The 17,026-nt window shown below is 37.9% G+C and overlaps 1 protein-coding gene across 1 annotated transcript in view; it reads right to left on the reverse strand.

Moving 5' to 3' along the window:
- BRINP2 (BMP/retinoic acid inducible neural specific 2) overlaps positions 1-17,026 on the reverse strand; it is a 116,383-nt gene that overhangs the window by 22,608 nt on the left and 76,749 nt on the right. The gene's annotated exons all lie outside the window — the stretch shown is intronic.

Raw genomic sequence — 17,026 nt, forward strand, 5'->3', positions numbered from 1 at the left:
GGGACCAGAACCTGCAAGAGGCCCTCTGGCTCCCAAGCAGTAAGAAAACACTACCTCAGCTGACCTCCTTCAGAATATGCTCCCACCCAGATTTCTCATTGGAGAGTGACTTATTTACCTGAAGGCAGTAATGATAGTAGTGTAATAAAAGAAAGACAAACAGTGAAAATATTGGAAGTGGTTTGCTGAAATAAGATCTAGTCACAATTGCAACTCGGGATGAGTCACCTCATGGCCTCTGCTACCCATTTTTAAAGTCAGAAAGTTGGTTTCAAACAACAGTTCTCAAACTTTTCAGTCTCAGGACCCTCTCACACTCTTAAAAATGATTGTGTCTCTGTATTTATGTGCCTTACATCTAATGATAGTTACCACTTTAGCAATTAAAACTGAGAAAATTTAAATGTATTATTTCATTTAAAGATAACAGAAATAAATCCATTATATATAATATAAATAACATTTGTATGACAATCACTATATGTTCCACAACAAAACAGATTTAGTAAGAAGAATGACATTGCTTTGCCTTTTGGCAAATCTCTTGAGTTTCTGGCTTAGCAGAAGAGAGCTGCATTCTTGTATTTTCTTCTGTGTTCAATCTGTTGTGATAATTGTCAATATTCTTCTTTGGTACCACACTAAACTCAACAAATGTACCTTCTTAAAGGTTAATTACGAGCTGGAATCTGACCATATCAATAAACTTTTCATACTCAGTTACATTAAAATCCAGTGTTCTATATTGTACTTTGAATGGATCTTTTTACTCTTTATGATTTTGTAACATCATGTATTGGTCATCCATCTGGAAAATAAGGGACCACTGAGTTATTCAGATCTTCCATATTTTGACACTTTTTATTATACCATATCAAAACATCATATTTGTTAATATCACCACAAGTCTCATCAGAAAAGTCTTTAAATATTGGAAAGCTGTCAACCTGATGATGACAAATACAAGTTTTTCAAAATTCCAAATTTCATTTGAAAGCTTAAATTTTTTTCATTGGTAACAAATACTGTCAGTTATTTTCCTTGAAGAGGCAGGCTTGCTGTATTCTTTTCTTTTTTTTTTTTTTTTTTTTGAGAAAATGTCTGCCAAACACTAAAAGCTGAGCAACAATAGTTTGTCTGTTGGTTGTTCTTTCAAGAAAAATTCAGTCCCATGAAAAAAGTGGCTAGTTCAATTCACAACTCAATCACAAAAGTATTTTTCTCTGAGGCCATCATTCTTTGGTAACCTTAAACATGCTTTATATGTACTTTTCATTTCATCATACAGCATATTAAAAAGACGTACTCATGGATCAAGATCCAATAAAATTAGTAAATTTTACTGCTTCAAGGACATTCATGAAGCTAGCATGCATGTATGTGTGTGTTTAGGTTCAAGTATGTAATGATGAATACATGACTACTAGTATCATTTGATGAGACTGCCTTTATTTAAGTTACAATGCCAGCAGTTTCATTCACCATTGCTTTTGTACCTTTACTGCAAATGTCAACATGGACATCCTGAAAAGAACTAAGAGGATGCACATTTTGAGAAGCTCTGTTCTTGAAAATGGCAAAATTCCTTTCCAGTTCCATCTGGGATTTTAATCTTCATGCTTTTCTCTTCACTGAAATATTTGTATTTTAAAGGATGAAATTTAAATGATCACATCCATTAGCAAAAGAGTGCTTTTCCATTGTCTCCCAAATTATACTAGTAAAGATAAGCTCCATAGCCTTAGAAAACCACAAAATGTAAAGTTTTCTCAACTTTCTCAACCCATCCCAACTCTGCTTTTCATGACAGTGCTAAGCCTTGGTCTAAAACTCCCCCCAAATCCATGAAGTACGAATGACAAGACCACAGAAAAAAAATAATTCAAAATAAATAAACAAAAATCCATGCCCATTTGAGGCTATAGAAGTCCCCTATCTAATTCTAGAAACTAAGACAGAGAGGAGGGGCATGTGCCAAACATTACCAGGGAAAGAAAGGAAAAGGGATGACTAATAATTCATGGTTCCCACAAAGCCTTTTAAAATTCCCACTGTGTGCCTTTATTTATCTAAGCAGGCAAGTTCATAATAATGCATTATCTTTTATTTCCTTTGTGGAGGAAATGCTAAACTTTAATTAAAGTACAGGATATCTGTCAAAAGTATTTTCTATCCCAAATCCCACTGCAGCATAAAGAACAGTTGCTTGATCTCACTTCTTATTGGCTAGATGGCCAATCAAAGACATAGAGCAGCTTAATAGATTTAAAAACAAACACAAAAAACTAAGACCCAACCATGTTCTGCTTACAAGACTCATTTCAGCTTTAAGAACACATATACTGAAAGTGAAGGGATGGAAAAAGATATCCCATGCAAATGGAAACCAAAAGAAAGATAGTGTAGCTTATTTCTGACAAAATAGATGTAAAGCCAAAGACTACAATAAGAGACAAAGAAGGTCATTATATAATGATAAAGGGATCAATTCATCAAGAAAATATAACATATATAAATATTTATGCACCCAACATAGGAGCACCAAAATATGTAAAGCAAATATTAACATTCTGAAGGGAGAAACAGACAGCAATACAATAATAGAAGGCACCTTCCATACCCCACTTTCAATAATGGATAGATCATCCAGACAGAAATCAGCAAAGAAACATTAAACTACATGTTAGACCAGATGGACATGACAGATGTTTACAGAACATCCCCTCCAGCTGCAGAATATACTTCTCAAAGGCACATGGAACGTTCTCCAGGAGAGATCATATGTTAGACCACAAAACAAATCTTTATAAATTTAAAAAGACTAAAATCATAACACACATCTTTTCTGACTACAATGGTATGAAATTAGAAATCAATTATGAGAAGAAAACTGGAAAATTCATAAATACATGGAGGTTAAACCACATGCTCCTGAACAACCAACAGGTCAAAGAAGATATCAAAAATATTTTGAGACAAATGAAAATGGAAACACAAATACAAAAACCTGTGGGGCTTAGTAAAAGCAGTTCTAAGGGGAAGTTTATAGCAATAAATGGCTACATTAATAAAAAACAAAGATCTTACATAAACAACCTAACTTTACACCTCAAGGAACTAGAAAAGAACAACAAAGTAAGGCCAAAGTTAGTAGAAGGAAGAAAATAACAAAGATTGTGAAAATAAATGACATAGAGACTGAAAAGACAATAGAAAAGACCAAAGAAACCAAAGGCTGTTTTTTGAAAGGTTAAAAAAAAAAATAGACAAATTGTTAGCTAGACTGACCAAGTCAAAAAAGGAAAGAAGACTCAAGTAAATAAAATTAGAAATGAAAAGACATTACAACTGATACCACACAAAGGAGCATAAGAGACTACTATGAACAATTATACACAAAAATGAACAACCTAGAGAGAATGGATACATTTCTAGAAACATATATATAACCTACCAAGACAGAATCATGAAGAAATAGAAAATCTTAACAGTCTAATTACTAATAAAGAGATTGAATTAATCATCAAAAACCTCACAACAAACAAAAGCCCAGGACCAGATGGCTTCAATGGCAAATTCTACCAAACATTTAAAGAATTAATACCAATCTTTCTTAAACTCTTCCAAAAAATAGGAAAAAGATTTTCATACTCATTCTATGAGGCCACCCATACACTTATACCAAAACCAGACAAGAACATTATAAGAAAATAAAATTACAGGCCAATACCCTTTATAAACATAGATGCAAAAATCCTCAACAAAATATTAGCAAATTGAATTCAACATTACAAGGATCATACATTTTGGTCAAGTAGAATTTATTCCAGGGATTCAAGGACAGTTCAACATCAGCAAATCAATCAATGTGATACACCACATTAACAAAACAAAGGATAAAAATCATATGATCATCTCAATAGATGAAGAAAAAGCATTTGACAAAATTCAACATCCATTTATGAAAAAACTCTCAACAAAATGTGTATAGAGGGAACATAACATAATAAAGGCCACAAATGACAAGTCCACAGATAATATCATACTTAATGATAAGCTAAGAGCTTTTTCTCTAAGATCTGGAATAAGACAACATTGCCCATTTCTCACCACTTTTATCCACTATATTACTGGAACTACTAGCCAGGGCAATTAGGCAAGAAAGAAAAGTCATCCAAATTAGAAAGAAATAAGTAAAACGGTCCCTATTTGCAGATGGCATAATATTATATATAGAAAATCCTAAAGACTCTATCAAAAACTGTTAGAACTAATAAATTCAGTAAAGATGAAGGATATAAAATATAAATACAAAAATCTGTTGCATTTCTATAAACTAATAGCAAAATAGCACAAAGAGAAAATAAGGAAACAATCCCATTTACAATTGCATCAAAAAGAATCAAATACCTAGGAATAAATTTAACCAAGGAGGTGAGACTCATACACTGAAAACTGTAATTCACTGATGAAAGAAATTAAAAAGACACAAATAAATGGAAAAATATTCTATGCTTGTGGATTGGAAAAATCAGTATTGTTAAAATGTCCATATGACCCAAAGCAACCTACAGATTCACTGCAATCCTTATAAAGATTCCAATAGCATTTTTTACAAAATAGATAAAACAATCCTAAAATTAGTATGGAACCACAAAATAGCATGAATAGCCACAGCAATCCTGAGAAAGAATAACAAAGCTGCAAGTATCATGCTTGTTTCAAATTATACTACAAAGCCATAGTAATCAAAACAGTATGATACTGACATAAAACAGTCACATTGATCAAAGGAACAAAATAGCCCAGAAATGAACCCACACATATATGGTCAATTATTTTATGACAGAGAAGCCAAGAATATTCAATGAGGAATGGATAGTCTCCTTTGACATAATGGGAATGATAATGGGAAAAGTGGATAACCACATGCTAAAGAGTTAGATTGGAACCCTATCATACATCATACACAAAATCAACTCAAAATAGATTAAAGACTTGAACTCAAGGCCTGATATTATAAAACTCCTGGAAGAAAACATAGGCAATAAGCTCCCTGACATGAATCTTGGCACCAAACCCATTCTCCCTGCTTTGTTGTAGGCCACACCTAGACTTCAGAAAGTAAAAAAAGAATTTCTATAGTATCACTTAGTTTGTTAGGGGGTGGAAAAGGCAGGTATTCTTCCATTTTCCACAGTTTCTACAATGGTGAAAGCCCCTCACTGAAAGGAAAGACCACTTTACCAAAGAGGTGACTCCCACTTTAATTAAATCTAATAAATAAAAATTGTGGTCACATTGCTTGCTCAGTACATTTCATTCAGGACTGCTGAACAGTATCTCCTACAAGAAGCTTTTTCCCTGAGCATCCCATCTAAAAGAGCACGTCCCCCCGCCCCCAACATGCTCTGCTTTACATATCTTTTTTAGCACTTATCACTACCTGACATATATTTCCAATTCTCTTTCTCTCCCATTAGAACCTAAACTCTATGAGATCAGGATTGATTCCTTCTGTCTTACTCAACAGCAACAGAACAATGCTAGATGTTGTAAAAGAGAACAATAGTAGATATTCAATAGATTTTGGTTGAATGACTGAATCTCTCATTTATTTTATTTATTTAAAATAAACAACCATTTATTTTATGTCACAGCTCTCCTAATCCTTTAGTTGTTTGCAAATTATTGAAACGATTTAAAAAAAAGTTAGTGATGAGAATACATAAAAGCAACAACCAATTAGTGATTGTTGTGAAATAAAAGTAAAGCATTCTAAGTGTGTACACCTATCAATGGGAAAATTAGATTTGACTTATAAAAATGTAACTTGCGGGCATACTTTTGTGCATTTTTTTAATATATAACTCGAGGCACTGATGATATTTTCTTATGCTTTGGTAGTGCTTTACACCCAGTGTTAAAGATCAACAGCTCCAATCCTCTATGTTAAATCTAAGAACAATTTCTGCCACACTCACAGTGTTAAAGACCCCAAAGAGGCAACGATCTTGAAGTTTTGTACTTTTCCTTAGTCTTCATCTTCCTTTGTCCAACATCAGACTTGACATATTTTATTATATCTCATATTTTATCCAAACCAAAGTTTTGAGTTTATCTTACTTAAGAGAATGAATATACTGAAGCTCAGAAAGCTAAGTACTTTGCCTGATGTCACACGACTACCAAGAGGGAAATCTGGGCTATTAGAATTAGAAGAAACACTTGAATACTATTTGCCAACCTTTTTCATGTTTCCGTGGATATTGAAAATTCTCTGTATGTGATGCACTGGGATCAATGAATGAGGCTTTTCAGGACTGAGGAGACAAGCACAGGGTGTCCTGCTGCCCCAGACCCTGTCCAACTGCCCCAAGAGTTGAGGGGAATCAATATATGGACACACCTGTAATCCATTTGCAGCACCACCACGTGCCAGCATGCCTAGCGGTTGAGGAAATCTATTCCATTCCTCTTACATTATAAGAAAATCATGAAACAAAGAGGGAAGTGGTTTCCCCAAAGCAATATATAACCATTTGGCACTAGAACCAGAACAAAATCTAGTGTCCTAACCCTATCCCAGTGCTAGTAACAGCAACGATGATGATGATGAGAGTGGCAACAATGAGACCCAGAGAAGTTAAGAAAATAACTTGCACAAAGTCACACAGTAAGTGGCTGAGCTCTGATCAAAACCCAGGTCAATGCCATACTGCTGTTTCTATAACACTATTTTCCTTTGTGTACATTCAATTAAGTGTATTTTATTTCATCCTAGTGCTTTTTAAATGTTTACTATCTTTTAACAGATATTTTCATTACCTAGAACACTTAATTCTTTTAATTATCTACACAAAACAGGAATGTACTGTATATCCAAAACATAGTGCAACATATACACCAAAGCAAAACCTTTTTTGGATGAAGGTAGTTTCAATACACCCATTTGCAGGAGGAGAAATTGAACCCTAGAAAAAAAAAATCAATTCTATACATAGGGTACCATGCAAGGAGTCAGAGACAAAGGCCTGATTCCAGTTCCTATGGCTGCTCTGGAAATCATAACACAGAATAACAAACGACTTCGAAAATGAATGATACTGTCTTAGGAAGCTTTTTATGAGCCAATAATAAAAAATAATGGTTAACATTTAATGAATTCTTAGCATGTGCCAGGCATTCCAAGTATCTTGCAAGTATTAACCAATGTAATATTCAAAACACTCCTAATAAGAGGTAAAATACAATTATCCTCATTTTATGGACAAGGAAATTGGGGCACAGATCATTTGCCCAGTAGGTAACACTTGATAGGTGGCAGAGTCAGGATTTAAGCACCGGCTTTCTGCCCCCAGAATCTACAGTATTTACCACCCTGTTATACCACCACCCCTGTGAAAGTCAAAGGGGCAATCACAAGTCTGTGAGTAGAAGAGAGAGAGAGAGACAGAGAGAGAGAGTGTGTGTGTGTGTGTGTGTGTGTGTGTGTGTGTGTAAGTGAGGGGGTAGGAAAATCTCACTGGGAAAAAAACACCCTCCCAAAACATAAACAAAACCCACTTCCATAAACTGGTGGGGTGTCAACTCAGAATTAAGCATAAGGCCTCAGCTGGCTGCAGGAAGTTTCAGGCTCTGAGGGCACCCAGTGCTTTTTCTCTTCTACTTCACTTTGTTTCCTGCCTGCCCTTTGGGGCCCTTCACTGAATCAAAGTAATGGGGGAAACATCTGTGAATGGAGTTTGAGCCAGAGCGGTAAAAAAAAAAAAAAAAAAAAATGTGCTTACAGAACTTATTAACCTGGTTCTTTCCAGCATCTGAAAACCTCAGAAGGCAATACTGGAAGGCAGCCTGAGCTATTCAGAGAATAAATGTTTATTTCCGATTTTCCATTTAGTTGGTTTTTTTCATAATAAAATAATCAAGGCTCTTTTTTTTTCCCTAGGAAAAGGATGTTTTCTCTATATCAATTATATTAACACATACTACTTCAATTAAGCCATCATCTTTGTTTCAATTAAGACATCAAGTAAATTTCCATTTCAATTTAGCCATTTCTCCTAAAATCTTCTCCCACTGTGTTTGTTTCACAGTTAACAGTATGAGAAAGCAAACATTTTAAGCACTAGTGAAGCCCATATGGAAAGGGCCCTTAAAGCAGCAGACGCCACTACATAAACGGTTCACAGGTTAAACCAAGGGTGACCAGAGTTCTCCGATGTGGACTCTGCCTGCAAAGGTGTTCAGGCAGCACTTCAAAAAGGTGTTATAATTAACAGAAGTTAGGCCATTTTCTATTGCATTTTAAATTACCTTAGAGTGAATCTCACATATTTCTGTCAAAGGATTAACATACCCATAAAATCATTCATAACCAAAATAAAGTTTAGGAAAGGTATAATCCAGGTTGGAGCGTAAAATCCACTGTGTTATAGGAACATACACACTGACACTGAGAATACTGTAGACATAAAAAAAAAAAAAACCCATCTCTATGTATCTATATTCAGAAGTGATGGTCAGTGATCTCTGTCCCAAACTGCTTAACGCTAACGGTCCAGATTGCCAATACATGATGCTTCTGGTCGTACATCAATTTAGGGATTTTCTGGAATCCAAAGGGGCCTGCGACAGCAAAGCTGAACCACAGCCCTGTGCCAAGCCTCAGGCAACGGGAGCATCAGCAGGGCTTGGGGACCAGGCCAGCTCTGGATCTGAAGCAAAAGGGTCTCCGATTAGAATATTAAATGGCTACAAGGTGTTCCCAATTTGAAAGATGTAAATGAAAAGGGATGCCTCCACATTGTAGCTATTGGCTGTAATGTCACCAACCCCCTGCAGCACTGTGTTCCTCCTCGACACACAAGCTCAACAAGAACTGCCAGCAAAAGTACCCTCTGCCCTGCCCCGCCCCGCCCCCCAACAGAGTCCTGCATTCTTAGCCCTGAAAGACAGAGCACCACCAGGAGCTTCCATCCAGGTGCGGTTTCCAGCAGCCACATGCTGAAGAACCACTTTTGGGGCTCATAAACTGGGACCATTGATCCGGCCCCCTTGGAGAGTCATGATCTATGAAGCTTCCCTCCCAATGAAACCTTAAAGAAGAAAGTATTTCTTTTTTTTTTAAATCCATAGTTTAAAACCAAAAACAAAACTATACCTCAATGAGGCAGAAACCTACTAGTAAGGAACACTGCAACCTACAATATGGGTGGTTGTACTGAGACCTCCTGCTTACAGCCGGATCATTGTTGCCAGTTTTCCAATAGACATGTCTCCCCCTCTCTGTGTGGGAAGCACATTTAGGCTCATTTCCAAGACCACCAATATGGCTGCCATTTGGAAAATCACATTTTGTATCCTGAGTATGCAGCTCGGCCCACCCCCTCTGCTGTGGCACCCCTGCAGGCTTCCACCATCCTGTCCCGGTGTCACTGTGCCCCTGAGTGCTTGGAGCCTATTGGTTCCCCCTGAGTTAGAATCCAGCATGGGTTTACCAGGGAGGGATTCAATGCTGTTTCCAGCAGAGCCGCTCATCACCTGCTCACTCAGGCAGCAGTTCTTGGAAGAGGTTCTGGTACTATGTGAGAAGCTGGGGAGAAGTCTTAAGGCCACCACTGAGCCCAGGAGGCCGAGCGCCAGGCCCCACTTTGAGCACAATGGCAGAAGTGGGCTGTCGTGCTCGGGAATGTTGCCCTTCTCTAGTCTTTCGCCCTCCTGATCTGTTTCCAACAACCTCTCTTTTGGGGGTACCCTCCTCCAACTTTTATTGCTGAAAGGGACTGAGCTATCATCCTCTAAAAGGTTGTTTTGATATGAACCACACTTGTAAGAAAAAAATATGACTGATTTTCCATGAAAAATGAAGGAAGACACAGGACAAGTCATTATTGGAGCAAAAAAAGATGGATTGGCCTTATGCCAAAGACAAAAATAGGTTTCTTGCCATTTTTACAGTGACTTGACTTTGTCTATGTAAACTGTCAACCAATGACCATTGGAAAATTTCTCACATACCAACTAGTACTAGATAGATGCAAATGTCTTTGTTCTCAGAGCCCACCTTTCTCCCGGAGAGTTGTCTTTTCCCAACTAGCTTGACACTTGCCAATTTGACGCAGGAGTCGCAATAAACACTGAGTGTTGGACTGCTGATTTTCCTAGAGTTCTAGGAAAGAAGACTTCTCTTTCTTCATCTATCTTTCTACCAATACACCTTGCATCTGGGGCTACTTCTCTCTTCATAGAAGTCCATCCATCAAGCTAAGACATTATCATGTTTTCTTTTTCATAGGGCTCATATTCTTCGCCTTAGAAAATTCACATGAAGGAGAATAGTCAAAGCCAACATATACATTGAGGGATGCCAGTTATTTACTTCAGTGACTCAGTTAAGATGGTTTTATGTTCTTGAGCTGGATATTTCACAGGCTGAGGGATATATCATGCTTTGGCTCCTGCACAGAAGGCAGTATTTCTAGATACATCACATCATCAGAAGACTTCCATCTCAATAGCAGATTACTGTAATGTACTTGGCTATTAGAGTCTTTACTGCTATAATGAATAAGACATGATTAATCTGAGCTATAAAAAGAAATTATAATAAAACCATAATCTCTTATATTGGTGTAGAGCTTTCCTTTAGTTTTATTTAAAAAATTGTACACAATTTTTACACAAGCTCAACAATTTTATCAATGCAAGGACCTCAAGAAAGAGGAAGTAGAGTTATCACTACTCAACTATGAACCTTTTAGAAGTGAACAAACGAAGAGACAGAGAAACTGAGAAAAGGGACCAAGTCTCAGTTGTTCAGTGGTAGAGTTTGATGAGAACCCACACCATGCCACAAATGATTTTCTGCCTTTGTCTGTGACCTGTGCTCAAGTTCAAAGACCACTGTACACCTTTGTCATACTTTCCAGGAAATTCTTTTGCCTCGTTTACCACTGTGGCTGGGAGAAATCACCAGGCACAAAGGCTTCAATCCAGGAACATATGGTTAAATAATATCTCATCCCCTGCAACTCTAGGAGGCACAAAAGCAGAAAGAAGGCCAGCTCTCCCCCACGCCCCAGTGCCCCGGTCCACCCACTAGAAGAATTCAAGAAGCCTGGCATGGAGGTAATTCAGCAGCCTGCTGTGTTCTCAAACAACGGTCCGTAAACAATGATTGGCCAATTTCATTCTAATCTTCCCAATTTTGCTCTAATTAAAATCAAGCTGTAGCTTTCAAACAGTTTAATTAAGGCTGATTGGGAGAAATGGGGAGGGGAGACTCAAGCTTAAAGAAGGAGGAAGAGATCACTGTTTGGCGAATCTCACACTGCCCAGCTGGGGCTCAGGGGTTTGGAGAGGGTGCTGAGAGTGGTGTGTTTGTAGAATCAACAGGATGTACAGCACACACACTGAAGTGAAGGACCAGTGAATCTATGAGGCCAGAAGGAATTGAAAAGGGAGCTAAGACCAGTGTTTTCCGAGGCACAGAAACCCCAGTTCTGCTCTGACCTCCCAACCTGCTCCCCACAGCTCATCTTTTTAACTGTGGAGAAAATCGCTTTCTTCACTACTCTTCACCTCCTGTGCTTGTCTTGGCTCAGCAAGCTGACAGCCCAGTCAGGTTTCTCCCCAGCAAATGTCCGAGGGCTTCCTATTATCTACTTAACCCCAAGAAAATTCCCTCTGACTGGCAGCTCCTTCCATTATTCTACAAGTTTATTCCTTTTGCAATGAGATAGGCCTTCTGGTATTTGGGTGCATGTACTTTTTATGTGGGCTATTCTTCTTTGGATGAACTATGTTTAGTTCCTTCAATACAGTTTCTAGATTCCTAGTCCCTCATGCTTTAACCTTCTCTGCTTGCTATCTAGTTTGTCAATGTATTTCTTTTTAAAGATGGCAACCAAAATTAAACACAATCCAGTAGATGTGTTCTAAGCCACCAAGAGTACACTAAGATATAATATCTGAATACCTTTGGTATCATCATCATTATAACTATCATCATAGTGTTAATTTACTGAGCCCCTATGTTGCCAGTCATGGGACTGGATGCTTTACATATTTTTCAGTCATCACCACAATCTTGTAAATGTCAGTGGGTAGACTCCTCATTCTCGCCTGTATTACAATGCCCTTTGACATGCAACTTTGCAGCATCACTCACTCACATGAATGGAGCTTATTTCCATCCCCCATTGATACTGGGCTTGGCTAATTAAGCCCAATATCAATGGCTTTGCTCTGGACAAAGGAATATGGACAGAAGTGACAGGTGCCAATTCTGGGCCCCAGATTGCATATTTCCATTCTCTCTGTTGCATCCCTGCCCTCACCATGAGAACTGCTCCCTCCATGTATTAGCTGCTAGATGCTGAAAGATGCTGCCCTTCCAGCCTGAGACCCATAATAAGCATCACTGGAGGAAAGATAGAATGCCCCCCTTGCAGACCCACAATCTGAAGCATAGCTAACTCAGCCAACCTACAGATGCTGAGTGAGAAAAATTACTGTTTTAAACTACTGAGTTTGGGGGATATTTTTATATCCATAATTGTGGCAATAATTAACTGATACAATGACACACGCTACAAGCTTGTCTTATTTTGTACCTGAGCAAGCTTGAGACTCAGATAATTTAAGCATCTTAGTCAAGGACACATAACCAACCAAAAGTGAAGATAGTCTGTGATCTTTCTACTATATGTATTTCCTCTACTAATACACCTGAATATTGCATTCCTTTTTTGAGACAAAAATATTCTTGGCTAACAGTAATCTCATGGTAGACCAGACTCCCCCATCCCCAGTCTTCCAACCCCAGATATCTTTTTCCCACCGCTAATCCAGGACTCCTATATCCTATATTTGTGAAGTTGACATTTTGAACTTAAATTTAGGGCTTTGCATTTCCCCTTTTTCTTGCATTTCACCCCTGTAGCAGAGACTGGGAAGTTGTTTCTCTAAGCGATTTTCTTCCTGGGCTCACAGATAGTTTTTCCCAGCTACCTCTGCATTTAAGTGTAGTCACATGACTGAGTTTTGGCCAGTGGAATGTGAACGCAGGCCTAGCCCAGAAGACTTCCCATGAAATCTTTCATGCTCTCTCTCTTGTTTACCAGGACCCTGACAGGAACTCTGAGACCCTAGGTGGTGACAGAGTGGCTGGATAGATAGACTCTTGTTTTTGAATGATTCTATGAGGCAATCTCCTTTTAACCCTATCACAAATTGCATTGGACATGAGCAAAAAAATAAACTTGTATGAAGTCACTGAGATTTGGGGACTGTTTGTTCTAAAAGTTAGCCTTCTCTAATTCCATCTTGATCATGTCAATCTCATATTGCAGCCTGGCAAATAATCTTCACTCTTGATTTTACTGCCTATCTGGATAAGGGTCCCTTTCAATGATCTGATTTTATTACCTATGTGGTCAAACATCCGTTCTCCCATATCTCCCCAGTTCAGTAACATTCCCATATGAGGTCTCTCGTCCTTGTATTGTGAGTCTAGATGGAAATGATGTTGGTCTTGAGGCCTTGACTTTAATGCTATGGGATCATGCTGTTTGAGTTGGGTTCTACAGGGAAAGCATCTGTCACCATTAAGGATTTATTTGGGACTATCTGTAACTATAAAATCAATGAATAGATTAACTCAGGCTACAGTTAAAAAGAACAAAATGTAGATTTTAAGTGATAAATTTGATTAATGCATGAAGATCGCAGTAGAAAGAGTTTGGCAGAGTAAGGCTTCCCCTTCTTTGTTTCATCTTTCTCAATTATTCTCTCTTCATTTTCTCTTCCTTCCTCAAGATTTTCCACTCTATGGTTTTCCATATTTATTCTCAGGAGACCCCTCACAAGAAGAATATTTATCTTTAAATAAACCAAATTTATTTTTTAGTTATCACCAAATAAGCTTATAAAAAATTCCTATTATTCTACCCATTTGACTGTTGAGAAATATGAGGCTCAGACACAAAACAACTTGTACAAGTTCGCACAGCTGGAACTGTGCAATTTAAACCCACGTAGTATGACTGCAGAGCCTGGAACCTCACCTACTTGCTTTCTGCTTCATCTAATTCAGTCCCAGAACACCCTACTCTTAATGAGTGACTTAATTCTCTTATTATATCCTTACATGTGGTACATATGGTACTGGGATCTGGGGATACAGAAATGAAATAAATGTGTTTGTTGCCTGGAGGAGCTCAGAGCCAAGTGAAGAGCGAACAGAGATAGGCAAACAAATAAATAATTAAATGCACAAAATAAGTTCTAAAGCAGAAATATGAACAGATTGATGGGGAACCAGAAGTAGGAATAATTAACTTGCTCACGGGAGCCAAAGAAGATGCTATAGGGAGATGATATTTAGACGGGTTCAAAAGGTGAGTCAGAGTTCAGCTGGCAGAGAAAATGGAAAGAGCTTTGCAGGAAGAGGGAATAGGACATGGGAAGACACGTGGGATATAAGGAAGGCTCTGTGTCTGGGCAAATCTGGAGACATTCACTGAGACTGGAATAGAGGATAAGCAGGAAGAAATGATGAGGCATAAGCAGGGCACAAGGTCAGTATTCATGGGATAATTGTTGAAATAATGAATGGATGGATTTAGAAGAGACTTTGATGCTAAGAAAACAAGTTTGGGTTTTCTCCTTTGGGCCCAGAGGGACCAATAGAGGATTTTAGGCAGGTTGGATTGGAGAAGAGAGAAAAGGCCAAGTGATGAAGCCAGGACAAGAGAGAAGAGGCTAGCTTTGAAAGGCAGTTCTGAGATGGAAGCCATACAAGTCAAATGGAAGACGGGGAAGAGGCATGAGTTCCAGTGGCCAGGCGGCCGGTCGTGTTGGGAAGCACAGCAAAGAATACAGGAGATGTAATGAGTGTAGTAGAAAACAGGACAAGTGCAGTTCTGGCTATGACTTTACCACAAACTAAGTCTAGGTGTACGAAATCAAATCAAGTGGGAGGCGCAATTCTTTGAGAAGGTGAGGAAAAAGTTAGGATTTTTTTCCCTACAGTTCACTTGAATGAAAAACCTATATTCTCTCACCATAAACTCAGAACATATCTCCCACTTTTCTTTCCTTTTTTTTTAAAGAACTTTTATTGAGATACAGTTAACATACAATAAACTGCACATATTTAGAGTGTACTATTTGGTATCCTAATCTCCCAATTCATTCCTTCCCAACCATCCCCGCTTTCCCCACTTGGTGTCCATATGTTTGTCCTCTACATCTGTGTCTCTATTTCTGCCTTGCAAACCGGCTGATTTGTACCATTTGTCTATAGTCCGCATATGTGTTAATATACAATATTTGTTTTTCTCCTTCTGACTCATTTCACGCTGTATGACAGTCTCTAGGTCTATCCATGTCTCTATAAATGTCCCAGTTTCATTGCTTTTTACAGCTGAGTAATATTCCATTCGATATATGTACATTTTTTTATCCATTCATCTGTTGATGGACATTTAGGTTGCTTCCATGTCCTGGCTATTGTAAATAGTGCTGCAATGAACATTGGAGTGCATGTGTCTTTTTGAATTATGGTGTTCTCTGGGTATATGCTCAGCACTGGGATTGCTGTGCCATATGGTGACTCTGTTTTTAGCTTTGCAAGGAACCTCCATACTGTTCTCCATAGTGGCTGTATCAATTTACATTACAACAGTACAAGAGAGTTCCCTTTTCTCCACACCCTCTCCAGCATTTACTGTTTGTAGATTTTCTGATGAAGCCCATTCTAACCTGGGTGAGGTGATACTTCATTGTAGTTTTGATTTGCATTTCTCTAATAATTAGTGATGCTGAGCAGCTTTTCATGTGCCTCTTGGCCATCCGTATGTCTTCTTTGGAGAAATGCCTGTTTAGGTCTTCTGCCCATTTTTTGATTGGGTTGTTTGTTTTTTTGATATTGAGCTGGATGAACTGTTTATATATTTTGGAGATTAATCCTTTGTTGATTCGTTTGCAAATATTTTCTCCCATTCTGAGGGTTGTCTTTTCGTCTTGTTTATAGTTTCTTTTGCTGTGCAGAAGCTTTGAAGTTTCATTAGGCCCCACTTATTTATTTTTGTTTTTATTTCCATTACTCTAAGGGGTGGATCAAAAAAGATCTTGCTGTGATTTATGTCGAAGAGTGTTTCTTCCTATGTTTTCCTCTAGGATTTTTATAATGTCTGGCCTTACATTTAGGTCTTTAATCCATTTGGAGTTTATTTTTGTGTATGGTGTTAAGGAGTATTCTCATTTCATTCTTTTACATGTAGCTGTCCAGTTTTCCTAGCACCACTTATTGAAGAGGCTGCCTTTTCTCCATTGTATATCCTTGCCTCCTTTGTCATAGATTAGTTGACCATAGTTTATCTCTGGGCTTTCTATGCTGTTCCATTGATCTATATTTCTGTTTTTGTGCCAGTACCAGACTGTCTTGAACACTGTAGCCTTGTAGCATAGTTTGAAGTCAGGAAGCTTGATTCCACCAACTCCATCTTTCCTTCTCAAGATTGCTTTGGCTATTTGGGGTCTTTTGTGTTTCCATACACATCGTAAAATTTCTTGTTCTAGTTCTGTGAAAAATACCATTGGTAATTTGATCGGGATTGCATTGAATATGTAAATTGCTTTGGGTAGTACAGTCATTTTCACAATGTTGATTCTTTCAATCCAAAAACATGGTATGTCCCTCCATTTGTTTGTGTCATCTTTGATTTCTTTCATTAGTGTCTTAAAAGTTTTCAGAATACAGGTCTTTTACCTCCTTGGTTAGGTTTATTCCTAGGTATTCTAATCTTTTTGTTGCAATGGTGAATGGGATTGTTTCCTTAATTTCTCTTTCTGATCTTTCATTGTTAGTGTATAGAAATGCAAGAGACTTCTGTGTGTTAATTTTGTATCCTGCAACTTTCCCAAATTCATTGATTAGCTGAAGTAGTTTTCTGGTGGCATCTTTAGGATTTTCTATGTATAGTATCATGCCATCTGTGAACAGTGACAGTTTTACTTC

The sequence above is a fragment of the Hippopotamus amphibius genome, chromosome 3, assembly GCF_030028045.1.
Source record: "Hippopotamus amphibius kiboko isolate mHipAmp2 chromosome 3, mHipAmp2.hap2, whole genome shotgun sequence".
NCBI classification, from domain to species: domain Eukaryota; kingdom Metazoa; phylum Chordata; class Mammalia; order Artiodactyla; family Hippopotamidae; genus Hippopotamus; species Hippopotamus amphibius.